This window comes from Taudactylus pleione, unplaced genomic scaffold (assembly GCF_031769625.1).
Source record: "Taudactylus pleione unplaced genomic scaffold, aTauple2 ptg000316l, whole genome shotgun sequence".
Taxonomy (NCBI): Eukaryota; Metazoa; Chordata; class Amphibia; order Anura; family Myobatrachidae; genus Taudactylus; species Taudactylus pleione.
The window spans coordinates 11,578,664-11,604,000 of record NW_028284717.1 but is presented as its reverse complement, the minus strand read 5'-3'; the positions used below and the strand labels follow the sequence as shown (position 1 = coordinate 11,604,000).

Genomic DNA, 25,337 nt, shown 5'->3' with positions numbered 1-25,337 from the left:
AATTTTGAAACACTGTTCAACTTTCGGAAGTCATTGCAGAAACGCACACTCCCGTCGGGCTTTGGAATCAACACAATTGGACTTGACCATTCACTATGTGATTCTTCAATAACCCCTAACTCTAGCTTATTTTTAATTTCTTTCGACACCGATTCTCTTTGTGCTACTGGTAACCTATAGGGCTTTAGATTAACTTTAACCCCTGGGTCAGTGATGATGTCATGTTTAACGACAGAGGTTTTCCCAGGTACGTCAGAGAACAGCACCCTATTTCTGATCAGAAACTCCTTGACCTCTTGTTGTTGAATTGCCGACAGGGTTTTTGCCACTGTCACTTCGGGAACTAAGGGCCCTGGATTTACAGGAGGGGCTCGGACGGCCGACAGTACCGTTCTATCTTTCCAGGGCTTTAACAGATTTATATGGTATATCTGTTCCGGCTTTCTTTTCCCCGGCTGGTAAACTTTGTAATTGACCTGTCCCACTCTTTCTAAGACTTCAAAGGGCCCTTGCCATTTAGCCAAAAGTTTATTTTCCACAGTGGGAACCAACACTAACACTCTGTCCCCAGGAGCAAAGCTGCGTAACCAAGCATTGCGGTTGTATACCCTCTGCTGTGCCTGTTGAGCCTGTTCCACAACATCTTCCCCCTTCTTAGTCACCTGATATAACAAATCCTGACACATTGCCATGTGAGGATAGGACAAAGGACTATCAGGGTCTACGGGTTTACCATCAACTACTTTTACATTCTCCCAGGCTTTTACCAAAGTAGGGTCATTCAACTGCTCCACGGCAAAGACCTCTCTTCTGACCTCTAAATCAGGCAGACGATCAACTGGCCCAACAACACTTCCCACCTCAATGGGAGGCACATCAGTTGGCGGGCCACTGTCACGCTCCGCATTCTCTAGTTCGCCAATCATAGTAGAAAAAGGGAATAACTCTGACTCAGAAGAAACTCCCTCCTCCACTACATCGACAACCTTCTCAAATGGATCGGGGTTGTTCACTTCTGGAACAAAACGGCTTTCCCACAACTTCCAGAAGTGAGCAAAGTCTTTCCCCAATATTGCATCGTACATCAGACCAGGCACCAAACCCACATAAACTATAGCAGAACCACATGGTGTCTCGATGTTCACCTCGGCAGTAACATAATATCGAGTATCCCCATGTATGCAGGTCACACCAACAGTTTTCCCCTTACGCCTCAAGGGGTTCACCAGCTCAGCTTTCATAAGTGTCACCAAGCTACCAGAGTCTAACAGTGCCTCTACTCGGTTGCCATCTACAGTGAGTACACACATGTGCTTATCAGTCTCAGCCTGTCGGTCAGCCGTACCGGCTGTCTGTGCAAAGAAAGACGCCCTGCGGTAGACATGAGCAGTATCACATTGCATAGGTTCAGTTGTAAGTGAACAATTAGCGGCAATATGGCCGAAGTCACCACACCGGAAACACTGAATCATATTAATGTCTAGTCGTTTACGGGGCAAGAACCTTCCTGGCCTGGCAGGCCTGTCTCCAGGTTCTACACCCTCAGTCTTAGGTACATCCCACCGCCCAGCACCCTTCTCCCCTGGAACAGTCTTACCAGTGTCTGTGGGAGTTCGCCGGTGCGCCATCGGGGCTCGGTGGGGCATACTCATCAGCTCCTCAGCCGCCACGTACCTCTCCACCAGCTCGACCGACTGGTCCGCGGACTTAGGTTCTGCATGGCTCACCCATTTGCGCAGAGTCACAGGTAATGATCGCAGGTACCGGTCCATCACGACCCTTTCCACGATCTGTGGTTCCGTCAGCGTCTCGGGCTGTAGCCATTTTGAGGACAGATGGACGAGGTCATGCATCTGTGAACGTGGAGGCTTGTCCTTATGGAACTCCCAGCGGTGGACCCGTTGGGCACGAACAAAGGTGGTGACTCCCAAGCGAGTTAGGATCTCCTGTTTTAGTTTTTATAGTCCTTGGCATCAGCCAGGCATAAGTCGAAATATGCTTTTTGTGGCTCCCCAGACAAAAAAAGTGCCACCAGACTTTCCCACTGCTCCTTGGGCCAACTCTCCCTTTCGGCTGTTCTTTCAAATGCGGCGAGATAGGCCTCCACATCATCGCCCGAAGTCATCTTTTGGAGGAAGTGACTGGCTCGTACGGAGTGAGTGGTGGTGGGAGGACCAGTAGTAACATCTCTGGGCCGGGCGACCAGGTGCTGTACCACCTCTCTTATGGCCTGGCTGTTTTCCGCTAAGGCCTGGCGGGTTTCCTCAATGGCGACCTGTTGTTGCCTGATAGATTCCTGCTGAAGTTTGTTCGTCTCCTGCTGAGCTGCTGTAGCTTGGAGCAAGGCCTTAATAATGTCCTCCATTTTGTCCTGGGGTGTAGGTTGGAAGCTGTACCTTGCCCCTCTGAGCATTGGCTGACGCCTCCTCTATGGGACTCCAAGGACACAGCGTTATTTCCACACTTACAAATTGGGTGTCTGTCCCTTTAATTTTTAAACGGAAAGTTTTCCTCTTGCTGCAACTTCAGTGTGTGTGAATGCCCGCATTCTCCACCATATTGTGACACAGTCAGGTTAGGGGGGTCCCTCTCCTGGGTAGAGGACTCCTTCCTTTCACACACAGCAGCTGGGAAACAGTACGCCAGACTGGATTCGAGTACAAGCTGGTCGGCGCCAGTCTTTATTGTACAATGTCAGAAATAACATAAAGAAAACAAAACATAAACCTAGCCCTGTCGGGGCACTAACTTCACAAGTGACTTCCCTCACTACAAGAACCTGGCAGGGCCTAATGCCCTCGCCAGCAACAAAGGCACAGCACAGCACTTACAAATAGGTTTTCAAGTGTCTCTGAGCAAACTCCCTGTCTGCTCTCCCAGGTGAGACACTCAGCCCTAAACACACTAGGCTTATATTGGCCACTCTCAGGTGGAAACCCTAACAAGCCTGTTACCAGGCTGCAAGGCCCAAAACCTGGAGTGGCCGTGGGTGGAGCCCTCCCTCTCCTCTCACCCACAACCCCCAGGTCCCAAACCGGCTTTTCAAAAAGCCGAGACTCAAGCCTGCTACACTGCACTTTCTCCTGGGGGTTTAAAACACATAAGACAGGAATCTGGGACAAATGTACCTGCCACAGACCACTTTACCAGTGATCCTATCACAATATATATTTTTTTACTTTGGGCATGGACTAAACACACACTCTGTATTGACAGAGCTTGAGCCAGAAACATATTCATGTTTACTAAGTTCCTTGGCACAAATTACTTATGATGTGTTTGTAATACCAACAGACATTTTTTTATTGACAATAGAGCAATTTTAGCTATAATATAGGTTCTATTTTTGTTATGTTGGCTAACTTTTTAGCTTATTTTTGCTACATGAGTTAATACCGGCCGGTTAGCTGAATACTCATACCTTTAATGTTCATATTGTTATGTATTTTTAGTCTTCATATGTATGTTTATTGATATGTATTAAAATATCCTATCTAGCAGCGCTGTCTATATATTTGTGCCCCCCCCCCCTTTTTTTTTGATATAGTAATATACCAGAGAATTAACAGGGAGTGTAGTGTGACATGTATTAGACGGGAGAGAGCCGCAAACCTCCCAACTATGATGATCAAAGGGGACTATCCCGTGTGGGCACGGCCGGACTGGCCATCTGGAAATTCTGGCAAGTGCGGCCGCCTTGAGTCCTGACATAGCAGCTCCATCTCCCGGTGCTTTTCTTGGCCAGGGCATTCTATGAAGCCACACCTGTGACTCGAGGCACATCCCCGTGTTATGTGGCCACACCCCCACAATGTGTGACCACGCAGCACAATGTGTGACCATGCCCCTTTTCCTATGCACGCACACTGAAACAATGCTACCGCCAATGTTTAGCCCAGGTCCATCCCTGTGTGCAGGGACTTCCTGGAATGATCTGTTGTTTTGCAGCAATTCTTGGGTAAGCGATTGGGAAGGCAGTTGTTCAGCAGACTATGAATCCAAGTCATGGCCACAAACCGCTGACTGCATAGTGAAGAGATGAAACTTTACTGTACCTAGAACCGGCCCTGCTATTCAGAGAATATTTTGTCTACCAACCGTTTCAAGGGAATCAGTATGATTTACCACCGGCCGCATGGCCACCGATTCTAATCCCGACAGCGGCAGCCCAGCAGAGGTGGAAATCCCGATCGTCCATTAAGGTCCCGATCGTCCATTAGCTAACCTAATTCCCCCCATAAACCCTAACCTCCCCCCCAACTGCCTAACCCTAACCCCCCTCTAAGTGCCTAAACCTAACCCCCCTTCCCCACAGCCTAACCCTAAATCTACTGGTGGGGTGCCTAACCCTAACATCCCCCCGATGGTGCCTAACCCTAACCCCCCCTCCCCTAGCCTAACCCTAAGTCCCCCCCAGGAGCCCCTAACCTAACCCCCCCATGCGGCTGTCCACGCCCGGCTTACCTTCGATCGGTAAGCCGGGTGTCAGGCTCCCAGCGTAGGTCTGATGACAGGCGTCGAGATTTCGATGCCTGTCATTTGTACCTTGCTGGGATTAGACAGTTGGGAGCCGGCAGACGGCATTGCGACTGTCAACTTCCCCACTGCTTCCCGTTTCAAGCAAATATCATAGTTGCCAACTGGAACTCATTTCCTGTGGTAGCATCTAATACTGATTATATGCAAAATACCACTTCTCTTGTTCTTTTTGCTGGATGAAACAATTGGTATGTGATCATAATCAGTATAATTTAAGATAAATCAAATAGGAGGGACGTGAAATGAAAAAGAAATGTATTATGATCAAATCCATCTACTATAACTGCCACTTTCCCAATTTTTGTGGTACTGTCCAGATTCGCAGGCCTCGTAATGGGCAGATTTGGGCCCAAAAGTAGGCGGTCTAGGCAGAAAGGGGTGAGATTTGGGTGGATTGTGGGTTGGGTTTATTTTGTCCTACATATCTAAACATTGGAAGGTATGATCTAGCACTCTATGTCCCCTTGGTCTATGCCCTTGGTTTGCTTGTCGTAGTGCTGAGGAACCATCCACACTGCATGTTTTGTGGATCTTCTACTATAGAAGATTGAATATTGTTTCCGGTGGATGCAATCCAAAATGGCCCAAAAAGGACAGATTTGCGACCCGTACGACTGTGCACGAGATTTAGCTGAAATACTCCTGATATTCCTGGGTGGAAGCATGCTATCTAACAGACTGCCAAATATGTATTTTTTTTGCCATTAGCGAAAGACAACTCAAAAGTCATTTAATACAACAGAAGATAACAATATAATGGTGTCTTAAATGTTCAAAACCAATAAATGTAATTGCATCCTCCACACTCTAGCTGCCAGACTTTGAGGAAGGCTGTCATTTGCTTTACACAGTAGTAATTGCAGATAAACTGGGGAAATGGGGTATAACATCTGATAGATGGATTGTTAATCCTCCATACTTCTAGGTTGTATGCTGGATTAAATTTCTATGTTGTGAAATGAAAACAATTGTCACCGCCTGCCAATCAAGAAACCATTACAAATCCTCTTAGGTCTCATTAATCAAGGCAGTTATTAGACTGCTTTTGCCATTACTTTAAATTGTTTCCCTTTTGTTTGTATACTTATCAAAGCTGTTTTACAGGTAACTGTGCAGAATGAGTTGTTGCTGATAGCAACCCATCAGACATTTGCATAACTTAGAAAAGAAATTCTATGTTAGTAGCAGTACCATTGGAAATCGTTTCACTATTCTCTTTAGTAAAAATAAAAACATTTAAAAATGCTGGTTACTATTTTAATTCTTGCACTTCTACATTTGTATGGGAAGAGCAGGGTTTCGGAGCCGTGAGGGGAATGGGGGTACCTGCAGTGTACTGTAAACCTTGTAGTGGAATGACAACTATTATATGGGTAAAGAAATAATTCAGGTACCATTCCAGCCTTACTTTCTGCCAAATCCAACACAATTTCATATATCCATTATTATTATTAATATCTTTAAATTATCATGCGCTGTACACTGTACAAAGTACAAGGTTTTACAGAGAGAGTTGTTACTTATAAAAGCTAAATTTACAGATATACATAATTTAGGTCACAGACTAAGTGATTATGCCTTGACACAGAAGGAGAGAGGGCCCTGCTCGTAACAGCATACATTCTAGAAGAGCTATGGATGGACTCAAATGGGGAGCGGGAACCTGAATTGGGTACTGTAAAGGCCGGACAGTCAGAAGGAGGAGCAGTTGGCTTTGAGGGCACGTTTGAAGGAAGGAAGGCTTAGTAAGTATCTGATGGAGCATGGGAAAGTATTCCAAAGGATAGGAGCAGGAGGGGAGAAATTCTGGAGCTGGGTGGTTTTAGGAGGGGATCAATGAGGAGACAAGGCAGCAGTCATTGGAAGATCGAAGAGAGCAGTAGGGAGTTAAGTGGGAGTAAGGTTTGAGATATAGATGCAGAGAGGGGCAGCGAGGTGGAGTGACGCAAGAGGAACATGAGGAGGGCGGCAGAGCTAAGAATAGATTGAAGTGGGGCAGGGCGGGTGATCACTAGGCTACAGAAGAGCAGAGTGCAGTAATCAAATCGAGAAATTACATGTGCATGGATAAGGCTTTTAGCAGCATTCCATACATACATATGGTGAACACTAGTTGGTAAATTTCACCTCCAAACCTCTGGATTTATTATTCTACAGTTTGCAGTGTGGCTTGAAACGCTTCGGTGATGCCCAGTGATTTGCAAAAGGCCAAACTGCTACAACACCACCGCATCTGGCCAACGTCCTCCACTATTAGCTTGTCCTTTCATCTTACAACACTGTCCTTTCACTTCCCAAGCTAACATACTATACTTCTATAATATCCACCCAGTCTTCTAATCCCTGCCACCTACAGCTCTCTTCTCTGCCCCTTCCTCCCTCATAGCCCATGATTGTGTCACCTAATTGAAAGACATCATAAACATAATTTTACAAAATATTTGATCATGAAAATGTGCACACAATCCTACACTCCCCAATCTAACACAGCTCTTTCAGTAATCAAAGACCAAGGAGCTCATTCAGACCCGCTCGCAAGATGCGATCGATCGCAGACAAAAAGGGGCCGGATATTTTAATTAAGCGCTCGGACTGTGATACGCAAGGATGCCCACTATGTTTTAGCGACCTACGGCAAAGTACGCTCGCAGGTGTCTATAGACACCCCCTTGCTACTCGCAACACGTCATCTCCGGGAAATGAAGGATTAATCGGGACCATCGAGAGCCATCGGAGCTGCTCGCCGCCCTTGGGGTTGCCTTAGCCAGCCGCAAGCACAGCGATCAGTGCTGGCTGGAAAACATGCAGGTGACGTGTACCTTGACGCTACTTTGCTAATTATGCATGCCCTTTAAACTGCGTTTGGGCGGCCTGAAACGCCTGCGTTCGCCCATCCACTCCCCCGTTCACAAGCACCTTCCCCTGTTACCACCCACAAACGGTCCTGTCACTCAAAGCAGCGACCTGACAGTGGCTTACGAGCAACCAAAATCAGGTCGCCACGAATGGCTTGCGCACGCGCACTGCGAATTATACGCATGCACAGATGGTCGATCGCACAGCGAGCGAACGCGCCTTAGCGACCGGGTCTGAATCAGGTCCCAAGTCTGTGCACTTATAGCATCACTGCCCCTTCAACCTTTTTTGCTCCCAACATCACCACTCCCTCCCCCCACTGCATGCCCACTTCAAGCTCATCTCTTCAGACCTCCTGTCTCTCTCCTCTGGCACATCCAAACAGTTGTTCATTCCTCTACTGTCTCTCCACTTTTTTGTATACTGTCTGCATTTATTTGAATGTCCCTGTTTTATGCATGTGCTGTTTTCCCCGCTCTCCGGCTTTGGTAAGCACTTACAAATCAAGAATAATAATAATAATCTCCTAGCCTTCAATATCAGGTTAAGGCTAAACTGTAACTGCTGAACCCATTAGTCACCCATTCCCATCTGCAACCTTCATTCCCCATCACAGCTCATTCACCTTCCTAGAGTGTCCCATTACTTGCCACCAATTTTGCCTTCCCAGCTGCGACTCTCACTTCTCCCCCCATATATCCTACTACCGTTACAATTACAGCAACCAAAAACTCTTTATACTGTATAAAAATTTATAAATATCACATCCTACAGACAGGGCCGTAACTAGGGTAGTGCGACCTGCACAGGTCAGGGGGCGCTGTTTGGGCCTGTCAATCTTCCTGTTTATTATCATCCTTACTTGTAGCTTCCTCTTCTTTTATCCCCAGCAGCTCCTGGCCTCCCCTATCACTTCCCTGGCCCTTTCCCATGAGGCCATAACCCTTTTTCAGGTGCATTATCTTAAGTCCCTATTTGAAAAATGGGAGGGGGGGGGTGCCAATGCTCTCTCTTGCACAGGGCACCAAAAGGTCTAGTTACGGCTCTGCCTACAGATGCTAGGCTCCCACCATACAAGTTACACAGTACCCCACCATTTAGGGTGAAATTCAATTAGCTGCATAAAAAGTAAACTTTTTGCCTGTTAAGTTATCAAAACCTATCGCCCGTTAATTTCACTTTTCGCCTGTATACACGCTCCCGTTTCTTGCACAATTCAATTCAAAAAATCGTCTTCCGGCATTTGGGAAATAATTCTTGCAGGTTTAACAAGGGATAAGTATAGGTGACAATGGGGAAATCTGTCTGTACCCCTAAAAAAGGCAACATAGGATAACAGTATATCATACTTGCCTACTTTTGAAAAAGCATTTCAGGGAGACTGTGAAAGCAGCACCTATGAGCGCGTGTTACAGTGGGCGTGTACTGATAAATCTGAGAGGCGTGTCCTAAACCTGACTTACATCCAAATGTAAACCAGCCCAAAAGCAGTTAGTAAGATCTGTTTGTTGATGAAAACACACTAATACGTTTCAGAAATTCATATGGATCATTGGGCCTGATTCAGACCCGCTCGCAAGCGGGTCGATGTTGCCCAAGTGCGCATGCGCACGATGGAGGCGGCTCCGTCGTGCACAAGCGTGAGACCCGAATAACGACGGCCAAGCCGTCGTTATGGGTCTCGCACCAAAGGGGGTGTGCTGTCGATGGTGATTGACAGCACGCCCCCTTTGGTGGGCGTGCCTGCCCAGATGGAGGCGTTCCCATGGGAACGCCTACCGTCTGGGGTCGGCCCCACTGACATCACTAGTGATGTCAGTGGGAGTGCTTTTGGCTCTGATAGAGCCAAAAGCACTCCAGGGCTTGCGGCAGATGAGACCCTACCACAAGGGTCTCGTCGCAAGCCCGATGGTCGCGATGGTCTTGACCATCGCGACCATCATTTTGGCCGCTCGCTATAGCTGTGGGTGGTCACCCACAGCTATGCGAGCGGCCAGGAGGCCGCTCCAAAAAGTAAGAGGGACGGCCCTGATTCAGAGCGAGCGCTCTGTCAGAGCGTCCGGCTCTGAATCAAGGCCACTGTGCCTTGTAATAACCAATGCAAGGAAATGACACTAATGATCCCATTTGAATGTATATATCTCTGTTTTTTAATATAACAGCTTCATAATGGTGGTAAGGATGAAATGAGGGAGATTGCTAGACTCTCCAGGGAGACAGGGAGATTGCTACTATTTCAGGGAGTCTACCTGACAATGAGGGAGAGTTGGCAAGTATGCAGTATATAGGTCTAATGGTGGCCATAATAAAAGTATTAGTGGTTCTTAAATTGTGTCAAATGACTGTTATAAGCATTTTCCTAAAACAGTGAAAAAATTATAGAAAGCAAGTGTTTTTTTTTTTTGCTAAATAAATGTTCAACTTAGATTAGGGGTTGCATAAAAATGCCTATAAGTATATATTTGTGTCATTTTAAGCCACTTTAAAAAAAAAAAACTTCAAAATCCTGTACACCTCTAACACCCCCATGCAATCTTAAAAACACCTGTTCCGTTCATAAAGCATCCCCATATACCTGTCCCACATCAATTACCCAATTTTCCTGCACTTTGTAAATTTTCACCCCAAAAATGATGTCATTATTGGCCAAATTAGGAGGGTGTCCCAGTGGTTCTGAAGCAAGTCCCGACATTTTTACCTTAAAATAGGGATTCTCCCCAACTTTACACCTGCTCAGAAGGTAATGAAGAGAAATTCGGATTAAGGGCCTGATTCAGAGCCGTTCGCTATTTGTGGTCGTTCGTTCAAAAACAAGGGGTGGCTATTCAAATGATCCGTTCGCAAATTGCAGTCTGTTCCCACCTCTAAGTCTGAACGAGCGAGCAAAACATACGCTCGTTTATTTGATAAAAACGCCCCCTGGCCGCACGCACCATACGTCATGTCCGCTATTTATTAGATTAATCGAGTACATCGTACAGCGTATGAACTGCTCGCTATTCTTGTGGTTGGTGTTTTCAACCGCTATTTTGCGAGCAGTCCTGAGTTAAAAAAAACCAAGTGACGTGGTCAATGACGCTGCTGTATTAATTATGCACTCCCTTAAAACGCCCGTTTTGACCTTTAAGCACGCCTGCGTTCGGATCTCCACTCCCCGTTTTCAAGCACCTTCCCCTGTTACCACCCACATACGCCTCATTCTGTCACTCAAAATAGCAGGCCCTCGCTATATTGCGTACCAACGATTTTCGGCCGCACTGACTGGTTCGCGCATGCGTACTAAAAACCGTACGCATGCGCAGATGTGCGAACATCGCTAGGAACGAGCGTACTGCCGCTAGCGAGTGGCTCTGAATGAGGGCCTAAATCCCATGAAGAATTATTGCACATTAACCTGAGGGCAATTGAATAGGGCGAAAAAATGTTTTCACCCCTATTCATTAAACCTAAACATTCTCTGGAGATAATTAGCTTTAGAACTCTCATGGAGTTCTAGCTAATTATAGGTGGAATTCATCATTCCACCTCTCCATAAGTATCTATTCCGAAAAGCTGTCATTTTTGCGATGACAGCTTTTCTTGAAATAGATACTTTTCCCTGCCTACACTACCTTATCGCATCTGGAAACAGTGCTGCGCATGCGCTGTTACATCTGTAAAACCAGCGCATGCGCAGCACTGCCTACAGATGCAGTAAGTTTCGTACCCCCCCTCTGCTCACCCCCCCCCCCCCGACTTACCTGTCCGCGCAGTAGCCTCCGGCTCCGTCCTGCTGGTCTGTCATGTGGTTCCCCAGCAGACCACATGACAGATTAGAAAAAAAAAAAAAACTTTTTTTTTTTGTCTAAACTTTCTTGTGCTCTGCTGGGGAGCACACATGTCCGACCAGCCTCCGGAGCCTGAGGACGGAGCAGAGCGCCGGAGGGACTCGTCGGGGGACCTGCACACGCGGATACAGGTAAGTTTCACCTGCTATTCGCCACCTCACAGTGGCGAATAGTAACTGCATCAAATTCCGAAAATTGATAATTTTCGGAATTTGATGAATACCACAATTTCCACATCACCATACTAATGTACTAATGTATGGGGAGTGTGGAAATTAACGCAGGGGAACTTAGCAAGGAGATATCTGTGATATCTCCTGTGTTAAGTTTGTTCATGAATACCAAAATAACGTTATTTAAGGAAAATGTCCTTAAAAACGTTATTTTAGTGTTGATGAATAGGTCCCAAAATGCTTTTTTCCGTCCAAAATTCACTTTTATGTGTGAAAACGGGTTATCACGGCGAACTGAATTCCCTTAATCTGAGAACAGTTACTACAGGCTACTAATACACTCCAACCATAAATCCCCTTAATCTGAGAACTGTTACTACAGGCTACTAATAGACTCCAACCATAAATGTTGTCTGAGCGAGTCTCTTGTTCAATCAGTTAAAAAGGAACTAAAATAATAATATGTTACATTACCGTTCATTTTAGACACACGCATGAAAAGCAAACAGCATTTCCCAACAGATAATAAAAATATCAGTAAGACAGTTTTTCCAATAGAAAACATTCCTGTATCCTGAACAATGAACAACATACGGAGGAGTTAGGAGACAAAGGGACAATACTGCATAGCAACAGGGACAAGTAAATCTTTCAGAAGGGGAAAAATCTTGAATGTGTGAATACAGCCATATTGTTTCCTCTAACAGCTAGGTGAATTGAGGCAAACAGGATCAGAAATATTACAGAGCGGAAATAACAGGATGTGAATGTGGGAAAATGACTGTCCAGACAGGATGAGTTTATGGGGCCTGTTTTACGAGAGAGTTAACTTTTTTTTAGACATAGTTAAATACAAGTAAATGACTAATGTGTTATAACATAGGGCTAGAAATCAACGTGTAACTTTAAAAGGGTGAGAACACATGGGTCTTTATAATTATATGGCCCTACCAAATCAGTGACAAAATACCTAAAGCCACACGTCTGGTGCAGAGAAAGGAAAGTTCCTGTCAGGTGTAATTCACACACACAAGACAAGTCTTCTAAACCTGGGCAGGAGCAGGAACCTCTACAAACATGTTCCTCATAAGCTGGAGGGTCTTACCTGAAGGGAAGAAGTTACTGTAGCTCATTATTTATGCAGAATTTAATTTGGTTACAACAAACATTAAAAGGTAATACTAATTACTGTATGTCAGGTACTCTTTTCTTGTTACTGTAGACCTCTCCTCCCTACGTAAATCAATACTGGAGTCTATAAAGGTCATCTGTCGCTTATTGGTGACGATCAGACTTATAATAAGCTAAAACGAAAAACCCTGATTAATGTGACACATCTGTACTTGTATATTTAGTTTAGCAGCAAGTTCATGAAAAGTTATATTTTGGTTTATTTATATAGTACCGACAAATTACTCAGCGCTTTACAGAAAGAGTTTTAGCCATTCACATCACCTCCTGCCCCGTGTAGCTTATTGTCATAAGTTATTTTAACACCAATCTTATTATGTAGTACAATACAGATAATATGTAACTATGAGAGCTTACAATGTACACACAGACACACACCAACACAGACACGCACACACTAGGCTCTATGGGCCTGATTCAGAGCCGCTCGTAAGCGGCCGCTCTTTCGCTCCGAGCTATGTTTGCACAACTGCGCATACGTACGGCTCGTAATACGCATGCGCAAACCAATCAGTGCGGTCGAAATTCATGTGCTCGCAAAATAGCGAATGCCTGCTAATTTGAGTGACAGAATGAGGCGTTTGTGGGTGGTAACAGGGGAAGGTGCTTGAAAACGGGGAGTGGTAATCCGAACGCAGGCGTCCCAAAAGGTCAAAACGGGCGTTTTAAGGGTGTGCATAATTAACAAAGCAGCGTCATCGACCATGTCACTTGGTAGTTTCTTAGCCTGAACTGCTCGCATGATTGCGGTAGGAAAATCCAACCACAAGCACTGCGAGCAGTTCAGACGCCTTTCGATGTACTCGATTAATCAAATAAATAGCGGAGATGACGTAGGATGCGAGCGGCCAGGGGGCATTTTGATCAAAATAGCGGCCGCAGGTTTTGTTCGCTCATTCAGGCTTAGAGGCGTCAACAGACCGCAAAGAGCGAGCACTTCATTTAAATAGCCAACCCTCTTTTCAGAACGACCGTTCGCAAATAGTGTCCTGCTCTGAATCAGGCCCTATGTCCGAAGAGATTTAAACAATAAATGGGATCAATTGAATTTGATGTGAAATGCGTCCCACAATTGAATTGACTTGTATATGTTTTTTGGACTGAAGGTGTAAACAAGAAGCATAGGGAGGAAACCCACATAAACATGGGGAATACATACAAACTCCACAACCACCGCGCCATGGTTTACAAGTGATGCAAAATATGTTGGCACTATATTATCTGTCTATCTACTGGAGATGAGCGGTTCGCCAAATTAGCACAAGTTTGGATTTATCTTATTGGCTATTCAAAATGCATGAGAGTCGGATAGTCAATATGATGCCATTTTTGAGATCCAAACATAACCGAGTAAAATCAAGTAATTCCAAACTGCTCATACCTAGTATCTATCTATCTATCTCCTCACAGGCAGCTGCACTCTCCCCACTGTAGCGGTCCTGGCATCCCACGTGGTCCGGCTGCCTCTCTCCGGGAAGATGGGCGCAGCCATCTTGGACAAACCCATGTGACCCCACTTCCACCAATGGAGCAGCTTCTCCCCAGTGCTCAGCCAATCAGTATACTGCAGTCCCTATAAAGAGACTTCCTGCAGCAGTATCAAGTTGCCAGTGCAACAGGACTCATAGCCTTGTCAGTGAGCTTCCTTACTGTGCTCCTCAGAGTGATTTCTCTATATCTTCCGTGAATTGTTCTTGTGAGATTCAGTCCTTCCTCCAGTACCAGCCCGGAGTCCAGTTACCCTCCGGTACCAGCCCGGAGTCCAGTTACCCTCCGGCACCAGCCCGGAGTCCAGTTACCCTCTGGTACCAGCCCGGAGTCCAGTTACCCTCTGGTACCAGCCCGGAGATCAGGTACCCTCCGGTACCAGCCTGGAGTCCAGTCGTCCTCCAGTATCTACTTGGAGTCCAGTTCATCCTTATTCTTTCAGTACATGACTATAGTATGCAGCCAGCCTTCTAGTGCTGCATCTCCTCTTCAGATAGTATCCTGTAATTCCACTCTATGCGCAAGAACTTCATTACAATTTCCAGCGTGCAGCTGATCCTAACAAACCAGACCCAACTCCCAGCCTCAAATCCCTACGTCTTTGACATCTATCTATCTATCTATCTATCTAATATCATATCTATCTCATATCTATCTATCTAATATCTATCTATCTATCTCATATCTATCTCATATCTATCTATCTATCTAACTGATATCTATTCATTTATCGATCTTACTTGAGAAAAGTGGAATGGAGATGCCTGAAACAGTCCGTGTATATGCTTAAATAAACATATTTATTGTTTAACCACTTAACTGGCTAATTCTTTTACTCGAATACCACTCGCAAATGGTTTGTTTTATTTGATTCAATTTAGAATGTATTTAAAAAAAAACGTATTTGAAGATTATATTGAAAAAACTAATATTCCTAGGGGATGTCTCGCACGCCCCCATTTCCATACAGTACCTCCCACCCCCGAGTGTTACACAGAGCACCAGGGACAATAGATCCCCAATGGAATTTTCCCCACTCCCTAGTGGTAATATAATTCCCCCCCTATAATTAGTTTGTGAGGCAATACCAGTTCCCCCCTGTGGTATTACTCATGTAGCCACTCCCCCATACCATCCTGTAGAGTGCAGCAGAGAGTGGTTCAGAGATGACTGATTATCAGTTCCCTTTGCTGCAGCTGATCTCTCCACAGACAGTGCTCGGGGGCGGTTCTGGGGGGCTGACTACTGTAAGTTCCCCTCCTCACACTTTTGATTCCGGCGCATACACCCCAGGGTGCCATTTGCAGGGCACTCTGAGGCGTGAACACGGCAGTGATGTTGGCGGTCACAGACTGCTACATTACTGCCGGGGGGTGGAGCAGGAGGAGGAAATCCATTCATGTGCAGAATAAATGGTCGCGATGGAGATCGGAGTGCAGTATCTACGGACGCTGCACTCAGATCGCAGATACATGCAGATGGTGTTTATTTCCTATCGGCTCCTCCTTCTGCATTAGCACATTCGTTGAAGCGGCTGTGCCATACCGTCCATTAGGCCAGTCATTGTCTTTCTTTATATTGGCCTTTGCAGTTCACATCTCATAAAAATGTTTTTCTGTGTTTCTCAAAATTAGCAGCATTTATTTATTTATTTTTGGCTTTTCTAGATAATGTTCTTGTGCATTGTCAAAGTCAAATAATTGGATACGATCACTTTACAATTATTATCTGATGATATAGTCGGTGCAATCCGATGCGCTAAAATGCGTCTTCACAACACACATACGCAGATGCACATAACGAACACATATATACATATATACACACAGATGCTCATATGCATATTCACGTACATACACATAGACGCACATTTGCTATTTCAATACACAGACGCACATATGCGAACGGATACATATAAAATGGTTCCCACACATTATAGGTAATGACCAGAGTTATTAAAGGTATTTTTAGCTAATAATTATGATGTGAAATGTACTTAATGGAGATCTAAGGTTCAGAATACAGTGGACATGTCATGTTTGGTATCATACTAAATCCCTGTTTATTTGCAGACATCCGTTTCTATCGGCAAAGAAGTCGCATCATGCGTCCGCTATTTATGGATGATAGAGAGTTATTGAGTAGAATGTTATTACTTGTATGTAGTGTTGTAGCCAGTATTAACCAGTTGTTCGGCGGGAAACTACACAATGTGACCAATGGAGGACTGAGCCATACCCCTGATGACACCGTATGAACTGACCAATGACCAGATTGACCAGAAGCAAGAACCAATAAGAACCTGTCAATTTGTCCCATTGTTAACTCAGAAACCTGTAAGGTATATAGCTGGTGTCCTGACCTCAGTGTACACACATCTTCTTTGCGACCGCAGACTTCTGGATTGATGACTGTATAGTGGGACCAGTGCGCACGCATATGTATCATCTGTACTATTTTCATTGCTTTTTACTGTCATTGTTAACTCTTACATCGTGTTACCCTTTTTACATAAATGCTTTGGAACCACGCGATTGGACTGGAAAGCAATTCTTTCTTAAGCGACATGCGCACTAAATAGCGACTTCTAGGTATTCATAGCATAGAAGACCTCCGCAATATATGCATATGTTCGCTATATATATATAGACAACAGTAAAATAATAATAATATCTTGTGCCTGTATATGTACAAGATCAAATGGAAAAAGCGGACATTGCAGATGTTTTAAATCTGTTCCTGGTTTGACATTGTTGAGTTTGAAAACAATCTGGCTCTGCAGTGTAAACTGTTCACAGACTGCTGGAGATGGCACCACCCCTACGTATTCTGGGATAAGCTTCTGCCACCTATCATGCAGTGAGAAGCAATAGAATACTTTCCTGCCTGCTGCTAAACTGCTACATATAATGAGTCGCTGCGAATAAACAATAAACAAGTAATTGTACATATGTTGGTGCTCTCACATACAAAAATACATTTCTAGCAAATAAAATATAGTTTTATATATAAACCATTGTGGTGTTTTTGATGCGTGTCTATGTTATTTATATCCACTCATTGGGGAGAATTAAATCGCCAACATTGATGCGATGTGCCATTCAAGACATTAAAGAGTTTCAATTAACTGATCTTCGCCAACAGCTGGTGAAACGCGTCAGTGGTTTGCTGTGTGGTGGTAAGCAGACCTTGCATCTGACATTGGAAGATTACGTGTACAGGAGGACAACTGTTCCTGGGTACTGCATTTTGGTATTGAGTTCTACATGGTATTTACCTGTTGTCTATTATAATATTCTAAAATAATTTTCTCCAGTCTCTGTATGTTTCCATGACATGTATGGGAATATTCTGTGACCTGGAAAATTGATATACACCATCTAAAGCTATTTTTCAAGTGAGTGCATTCACAATGGGGCACATCATCCCTGAAGGACTTCACAAATACTTATGTGCTGAAGGAGCTTTACACTGGGGTTATGTAAGTTAGGAAACAATGTCCAGGTTTTAGACACAAATCACGTTGTGGTGGATTGTTGTACGTCACAATATAATTACTAAACTATAATTTTCTTTTTGTCTTGTTATGGTCTCATACAACTGTTCAGAGACATCACAAGTAGATTTGACAGACAGAGTAGAAAGACTCTACAAAGGCCGTAGTGAGCTTTGCCAGGCCTGGTGAAATGGGGGGTGCGTGGAATAATATAAGTAGGTATGGCCACGCCTCATTAAAAATAAATATCTAAACAGTATTGTGTGCAAATAGGGGGGGGGGGTTGAATTCTGCTGCCTCTCTGGTCCCACTGCAGCCCAGCACACAGCAGCATATGCTGGACTGAAGAGACACAGGCTGCTGCCGCCGATGACATCAAGCCTGGTCCGGTGTAATTAGTACCCGCTCCCCTCTCCTTTTGGCAGAATCGGAATGATTTACCGGATGGGATGCCGGCTGTCAGAAGACTGAGAGCAGCATCCTGATGGTGAACATCCCCCTCTCTCCCCTAACCCCTACCCCCGGTGATACCTAACCCTAAACCTAACTCCCCCTTCCCGCACCCTAAACCTAACCCTCCCCAGGCTGTGTCTAACCTTCACCTAACCCTAATCCTCCCACCCCGCAGCCTAACTCTCCCCGGTCGATGCCTAACCCTAACCCATCCAGGCAGCTCCCTAACCCTAACCCCCCCTATCCCCGCCTTAACCCCCTTACTTACCTTCAGGATGCTGACGTCGGTATCTTGATCCTTTCGGTATGCCGGCGTCAGCATTCTGACGGGCGTTGGGATTCCGGCGTCGCTATCCTGAAATCCGGCATCCCGTCTGCCGGCATCTTGACTGGATCTCCTCTCGGCACCCCTGTTTATAGTTATCACATAATTGAAGGACTTTGTAAGAAATGTTAGTACCAGGGCCGGACTGGCCATCGTTCAATTCTGGCAAATGCCAGAAGGGCCGATGACCAGATGGGCCGGTCTGGTTGTCGCTGTCCGTGGGACCGATCGAACAGCCCTGCCTCCCTCTCCAGCAGATACATACTGTCAGTCACTGATTACTGCGTCCTCTGCCCCGCCTCCTTCCTGATGCTGTTCTCAGCTCCGCCTCTCTCATGACGCTGTCCTTAGGGTATTAGCACAGCTGCCGGATGCCTGTGACTCCTGCCCTGCAGTTTCTATTGTGCGTGTGACATCATGACGCACACGCATGCGTCATGATGTCACACGCACAACAGAAACTGCAGGGCAGGAGAGAGGAGCCAGGACGCGCACGGAGAGAGGAGCCAAGACGCACACGGAGCCGGGACGCACACAGAGCACGGAGCCGGGACGCACACAGAGCACGGAGCCAGGACGCACACAGAGCACGGAGCCGGGACGCACACAGAGAAGTTCAAGTAGATGTTGAGGTGAGTTTCTTGCTATGGACACAGCGGCTGCCTGCTCCTGCCAGTGCCTGTATCGTTATATTCATTTTGTAACTCACACGATCAGCCTGCTCTTATACTGGGCGAGGGTGGGGGTGGGGGAGGTGTTAGGGAGCAGTATTATTTAAAATAGTGTCAGTAATTTCTATGATTTATTTGGAGGGGGGGGACTTATATATAATGCAGCCACACTGACTGAAGGATGTAATAATCTGTATTTTAAGGGGACCTGCTAAGCTCCTACAATCAATGAGGGAGACACTGATATATAATACAGACACACTAATGGTTGTGATAATAAGTATTATAAAAGTGCCTTCCCCTATCCCCCTCACTGATTGTAGCAGCCTAGCAGGTCCTCCATCCCTTATACTACCCATGATTCCACCCCTCAGACAGTGACTATATTAATTTTTATTGTTTTTAATGCAATGATTACAAAATATGTGCTACAGCTTGTATTTACGCGATACAGGCAGTTGAGGGGTATGCGTTCAGGAAGCCGGCGGTCAAAATGCAGACCGCCGGCTTCTCGACAGAGTAAACCCGGCAAGGGATTTAACATAGGCGTCGAAATACCACGCCTATGTTAACCCCAATGTCGGAACACCGACCCCCGCCATCGCGATCTTTGGGTAAGTAGAACACTTAGCTCAGGGATGGGGGGGGGTTAGGTTTAGGAACCCCCGGGGGAATATAGGGTTAGACACCCCCCAGGGAAGCTTAGAGTTAGGCTAGGGGAAGGGGGAGTTAGGGTTAGGCACTAGGGAGGGAGGTTAGGGTTAGGCACCCCACAGGAGGGTTAGGTTTAGGTGCGGGGAGGGGGGGTTAGGTTTAGACACCTCTGAGAGGAGGTTAGGGTTAGGCATCCCTAAAGGAGGGTTAGGGGGGGTACAGGGTTAGGGATAGTTAAAATACTCACCCTGTCAGGATTTTCACTCATCTGTCTTCCGGCGTCGGTATTGTATCCATCGGGCTTAGGTCCAGGGGGATGTCATACCAATTCCAGTTGAGGACCCGGTTTTAAAACAGAGCGGGTGCTGCAATCACCGCCATCAGCGTCTCCCCAACCAATCACTGCCGGCAGGGATTGGTTTGGGAGACACTGCCGGCAGCGATTGGTTTGGGAGACACTGCCAGTGATTGGTTGCTGCGGACATAGCACACAAAGACCACGTCCTGCAGACCCGCTATTTCAGCCAATCGCTGCCGGCAGCATCTCTTAACCAATCGCTGTTGGCAGGATCTCATCTGTCACTGCCACCTCGGAGCATCTCCTTCTTTCTCTGTCCGCCCTCATACTTCATGGTCAGTGAATCCTCCTTGGCTGCAGCAGCGGTGCCTGCACTCCATCCGAGCTCTCCTATCCCAACTTATAATTTATTTGCTAACATTTGCTAAATTTATAATACAATCCAGGTAGTATACATAAAATGACACGTGTCCTGTAAAGACAGAAAAAATTGCTCAAGGACAAACCAGATAAATTGAAGTGTAAAGTGGAAGTGCTATTACCCCTTGAATAGCATGTGCTCATAGGGTACAGATTCAAAAAGCATCACAATTGTGTCTAGGAAGTGCCAACCAAAGCAGCCATTAGATCTATCTAGATTAAAGGTTGGTGTTGCTGTAGCTGAACAGAGATTATAAACTCTGTGGCATAATGTTTAAGAGGCATTACTACTGTGTTCGGCATAATGTGTAAGAGGAATTACTACAGTGTGGTATAATGTGTAAGAGGCATTACTACTGTGTGTGGCATAATGTGTAAGAGGCATTACTACTGTGTGTGGTATAATGTGTAAGAGGCGTTACTACCGTGTGTGGTATAATGTGTAAGAGGCATTACTACTGTGTGTGGTATAATGTGTAAGAGGCGTTACTGCTGTGTGTGGTATAATGTGTAAGAGGCATTACTACTGTGTGTGGTATAATGTGTAAGAGGCGTTACTACTGTGTGTGGTATAATGTGTAAGAGGCATTACTACTGTGTGTGGTATAATGTGTAAGAGGCGTTACTACTGTGTGTGGTATAATGTGTAAGAGGCATTACTACTGTGTGGTATAATGTGTAAGAGGCATTACTACTGTGTGGTATAATGTGTAAGAGGCGTTACTACTGTTTGGCATAATGTGTACGAGGCGTTACTACTGTGTGTGGTATAATGTGTAAGAGGCATTACTACTGTGTGGTATAATGTGTAAGAGGCGTTACTACTGTGTGTGGTATAATGTGTAAGAGGCGTTACTGCTGTGTGTGGTATAATGTGTAAGAGGCATTACTGCTGTGTGTGGTATAATGTGTAAGAGGCATTACTACTGTGTGGTATAATGTGTAAGAGGCATTACTACTGTGTGGTATAATGTGTAAGAGGCATTACTACTGTGTGGTATAATGTGTAAGAGGCGTTACTACTGTTTGGCATAATGTGTACGAGGCGTTACTACTGTGTGTGGTATAATGTGTAAGAGGCATTACTACTGTGTGGTATAATGTGTACAAGGCGTTACTACTGTGTGGTATATTGTGTAAGAGGCGTTACTACTGTGTGTGGTATAATGTGTAAGGGGAATTACTACGGTTTGGCATAATGTGTAAGAGGCGTTACTACTGTGTGTGTATAATGTGTAAGAGGCGTTACTGCTGTGTGTGGTATAATGTGTAAGAGGCATTACTGCTGTGTGTGGTATAATGTGTAAGAGGCGTTACTACTGTGTGTGGCATAATGTGTAAGAGGTCGTTACTACTGTGTGGGGTATAATGTGTAAGAGGCATTACTACTGTGTGGGGTATAATGTGTAAGAGGCGTTACTACTGTGTGGGGTATAATGTGTAAGAGGCATTACTACTGTGTGGGGTATAATGTGTAAGAGGCATTACTACTGTGTGGGGTATAATGTGTAAGAGGCATTACTACTGTGTGGGGAATAATGTGTAAGAGGCATTACTACTGTGTGGGGTATAATGTGTAAGAGGCATTACTACTGTGTGGGTATAATGTGTAAGAGGCATTACTACTGTGTGTGGCATAATGTATAAGGAACATTACTGTGTTTGGCATAATGTGTTATAAGGGGCGCTACTACTACGTGGCATAGTGTGTTATAAGGGACTTCTGCTGTATGGTATAATGTGTTATAGGTCACTAGTACTGTATAGCATAATGTGCTATAAGGCACTACTACTGTGTGGTATAATCAGGGTTGCCTACCCTCCCGATTCGGGCGGGAGCCTCCCGATAAACGGGTGCAGCTCCCGCCCCCCCGGAAAGGCAGGCAAGCCTCCCGCCTGCCGCCGATACCCCCTCCCCATTACCTGATAAACCCCTGCAGCGGGGGGGGGGGCGCTGACGTGATTCGCATTATTTTGGCCCCGCCCCCTGCTTCGCAATGCCTTTTTTCTGCATTGTGTAGCGGGGGCGGGGCTAAATGATGCAATAACATGGCCCCGCCCCCTGTCACGCCCGCAAACCGACCTCAGCTCATTTGGACCCGCCCCCTTTTGCCGGCCACGCCCCCTGTTTTGCCGATCTGGCTGCTCCCTCCCGGAAGGAGCAGCCAGATTGTCGGCAAGTATGGGTATAATGTGTTATAAGGCACTACTACTGTGTGTTATAATGTGTTATAAGGCACTACTACTGCGTGGTATAATAGCGTTCCCGCTAGGCTGTTTCAGCAGGGCGCCGCGCCCTGCCCTATTTCTGAAGGACAGAAATCACCCTGCCCTCCAGTGCAGCGCCCCGCTGAGCAGAGGCGGATTTAGACCTCATGGGGCCCTAAGCAAGATATCAGTTTGGGGCCCTACTCCCTCAACAGCATGCAATTTTACACACACACTGCCCCATAGCCGCACACACACACACACACTGCCCTCATAGCCGCACACACACTGCCCCATAGCCGCACACACACACACTGCCCCATCGTCATACACACACACTGCCCCATAGCCGCACACACACACACACTGCCCCCATAGCCGCACACACACTGCCCCCATAGCCGCACACACACACACACTGCTCTCATAGCCGCACACACACACACTGCCCCCATAGCCGCACACACACACACTGCCCCCATAGCCGCACACACACACACTGCTCTCATACAAATACACACTGCCCCCCATAGCCTCATATATACACATACATGTACTGACACACACACTTATTGACACACACTTATTGACACACACTTAATGACACCACCAAGTGGCTGACACACACTTCCTGACACTGACATTCATTTATTATACATTCACACAGCACAAGACAGTCTTTATTTGCGTGCAGCAAACACCCCCGCGCCACCCCTCCCCCACATCCTGCAGAGATTATAGCAGGAGCAGGAAGGTGATAGAAAAATCAAACACCCCCTCTCCCCTGTGGACTATAGCAGGTGCAGGTGGACAATCCCCTTCCCCCCCCCAATCCACAGCACCATAGTATGTGGCCCAACAGGCAATGGCACTCACCTCCTATTACACTCTCTCCACATGTCAGCATGGAGGGCACCTCAGCCTCTGCTAGGCTCCGCTCCTCTCTCTGCGTGTGACCTTACTGGTCACATGCAGCACAGCAGAGCAGGGGAGACTAGAGGAGTGCAGAGAAACAGAGCAGCACCCGGCAGCTGTAGAATCAATGTGCTGACAGTCTGCTGGGCAAAACAATAATATAACATGCCTCCGTTCTACAGCCCTGTCTGCGGGCCCCCAGGGACCCGCCGGGCCCTAAGCGGCAGCTTGGGTTGCCTAGCGGTAAATCCGCTACTGCCGCTGAGACAGCCTGCAGGTTCTGTCTCCTGTAGGGCAGATCTGACAATCTCAGTCACGATGCACTGGAATAGTTAGGAGGCACGATGCACTGGAATAGTTAGGAGGCACGATGCACTGGAATAGTTAGGAGGCACGATGCACTGGAATAGTTAGGAGGCACGATGCACTCGAATAGTAGGAGACACGATAGATCGTTTGTCACATTGGACAGCTTTTAACACCAAATCGTGACCACGATAGTTGGGGAGCTGCTGGGGAGAGTTCAAGGGGAAATTGGACACCAAGGCCCTGATTCAGAGCCGGACGCTCTGACCAGAGCGCTCGCTCTGAATCAGGGCCCACCTCCATTAATATGGAGCGTCCTCCTGGACGCTCGTATAGCTGTGGGTCACCACCCACAGCCTATACGAGCGTGCAGGATGATGGTCGCGATGGTCTTGACCATCGCCAGTGCGAGCAGAAGCCTGCGGTTGAGTTTCTCAATCGCAAGGCCAGGAGTGATTTTGGCTCTATCAGAGCCAAAATCACTCCCACTGACATCACTAGTGATGTCAGTGGGGCCGGCTTCTGACGGTAGGCGTTCCCTTGGGAACGCCTCCAAGGGAACGCCTCCGTCTGGCAGGCACGCCCCCGGTACGCCCGCCAAAGGGGGCGTGCTGTCAATCAACATCGACAGCACGCCCCCTTTGATCAGACACAACGAGCGAAGGAAAGTCCTTCGCTCGTCGCGTCTCGCGCATACGCACGACGGAGCTCCCTCCGTCATGCGCAGTGCACACCATCGACCCACTTGCGAGCGGACAGCCGCTCGCGAGTGGGTCTGAATCAGGCCCCAAGTCGGATCATGAGCACATCGCCAAGTGTGTAGGCACCCTTAGATGCAAGAAGTGCACACTGATAAATGTATAGCTGACTTGCCATATATTTGATATAGATTATGCATCACATACACATACTATGGGCCTGATGCAGAGACAGACGCAGCGGCAATTTTTACGCAGAATGAGCGATTGTTTGCCATTGCGCATGCATATAACCCACACTGCGTATGCACTCCGATTGTCTTGCGATTCTACATGCACAGAAAACCGATTCGCAAAGTGAGTGATAGGCAGTCAGTGTTTGGGGGAGGTAAGGGGGGGGGGGTCAGAAAAATGCAGGAGCATCTTACTGCTTAAAATGCCATTACATGGGCGTGCATAAATTAGCCCTTGCGATTACATACACAGCATGAGAGCCCTCTGCATGTCAGGGGAGCTACAGTGTTTGCTGCTGGTCAGACCTGCCGCAGGGGCAAGGTGGCTGCTCGATGTGCGTCGATGTTAGTGATATTTACGCAGGTAAGCGGCATTGTAAGTGGATGAGAAGGCAGCGGTGGGCGTCCTTACGCTTATGGAAGCTTTGGAACTATTTGCATATTTTTGCAACTGTATTCCTGTGTAGCATAATGTGTTATAAGTAGGGGTGAGCGGGTTCGGATTTCTGAAATCCGAACCCCCCCGATCCGAGTCAGGCTCGACTTTTCCCGCCTGACTCGGATCTGAAATCGAGGCAAAACGTCA

The 25,337-nt window shown here is 46.5% G+C and overlaps 1 long non-coding RNA gene across 1 annotated transcript in view; it reads right to left on the bottom strand.

The window, feature by feature from the left end:
* LOC148510574 (uncharacterized) overlaps nucleotides 1–23,492 on the bottom strand; it is a 487,397-nt gene extending 463,905 nt beyond the window's left edge. Inside the window, exon 1 of the long non-coding RNA XR_015869399.1 lies at nucleotides 23,476–23,492. This is a non-coding gene — a long non-coding RNA (uncharacterized LOC148510574). The remainder of the gene's footprint in view (nucleotides 1–23,475) is intronic.
* Between the last annotated feature and the right edge of the window lie 1,845 nt (nucleotides 23,493–25,337).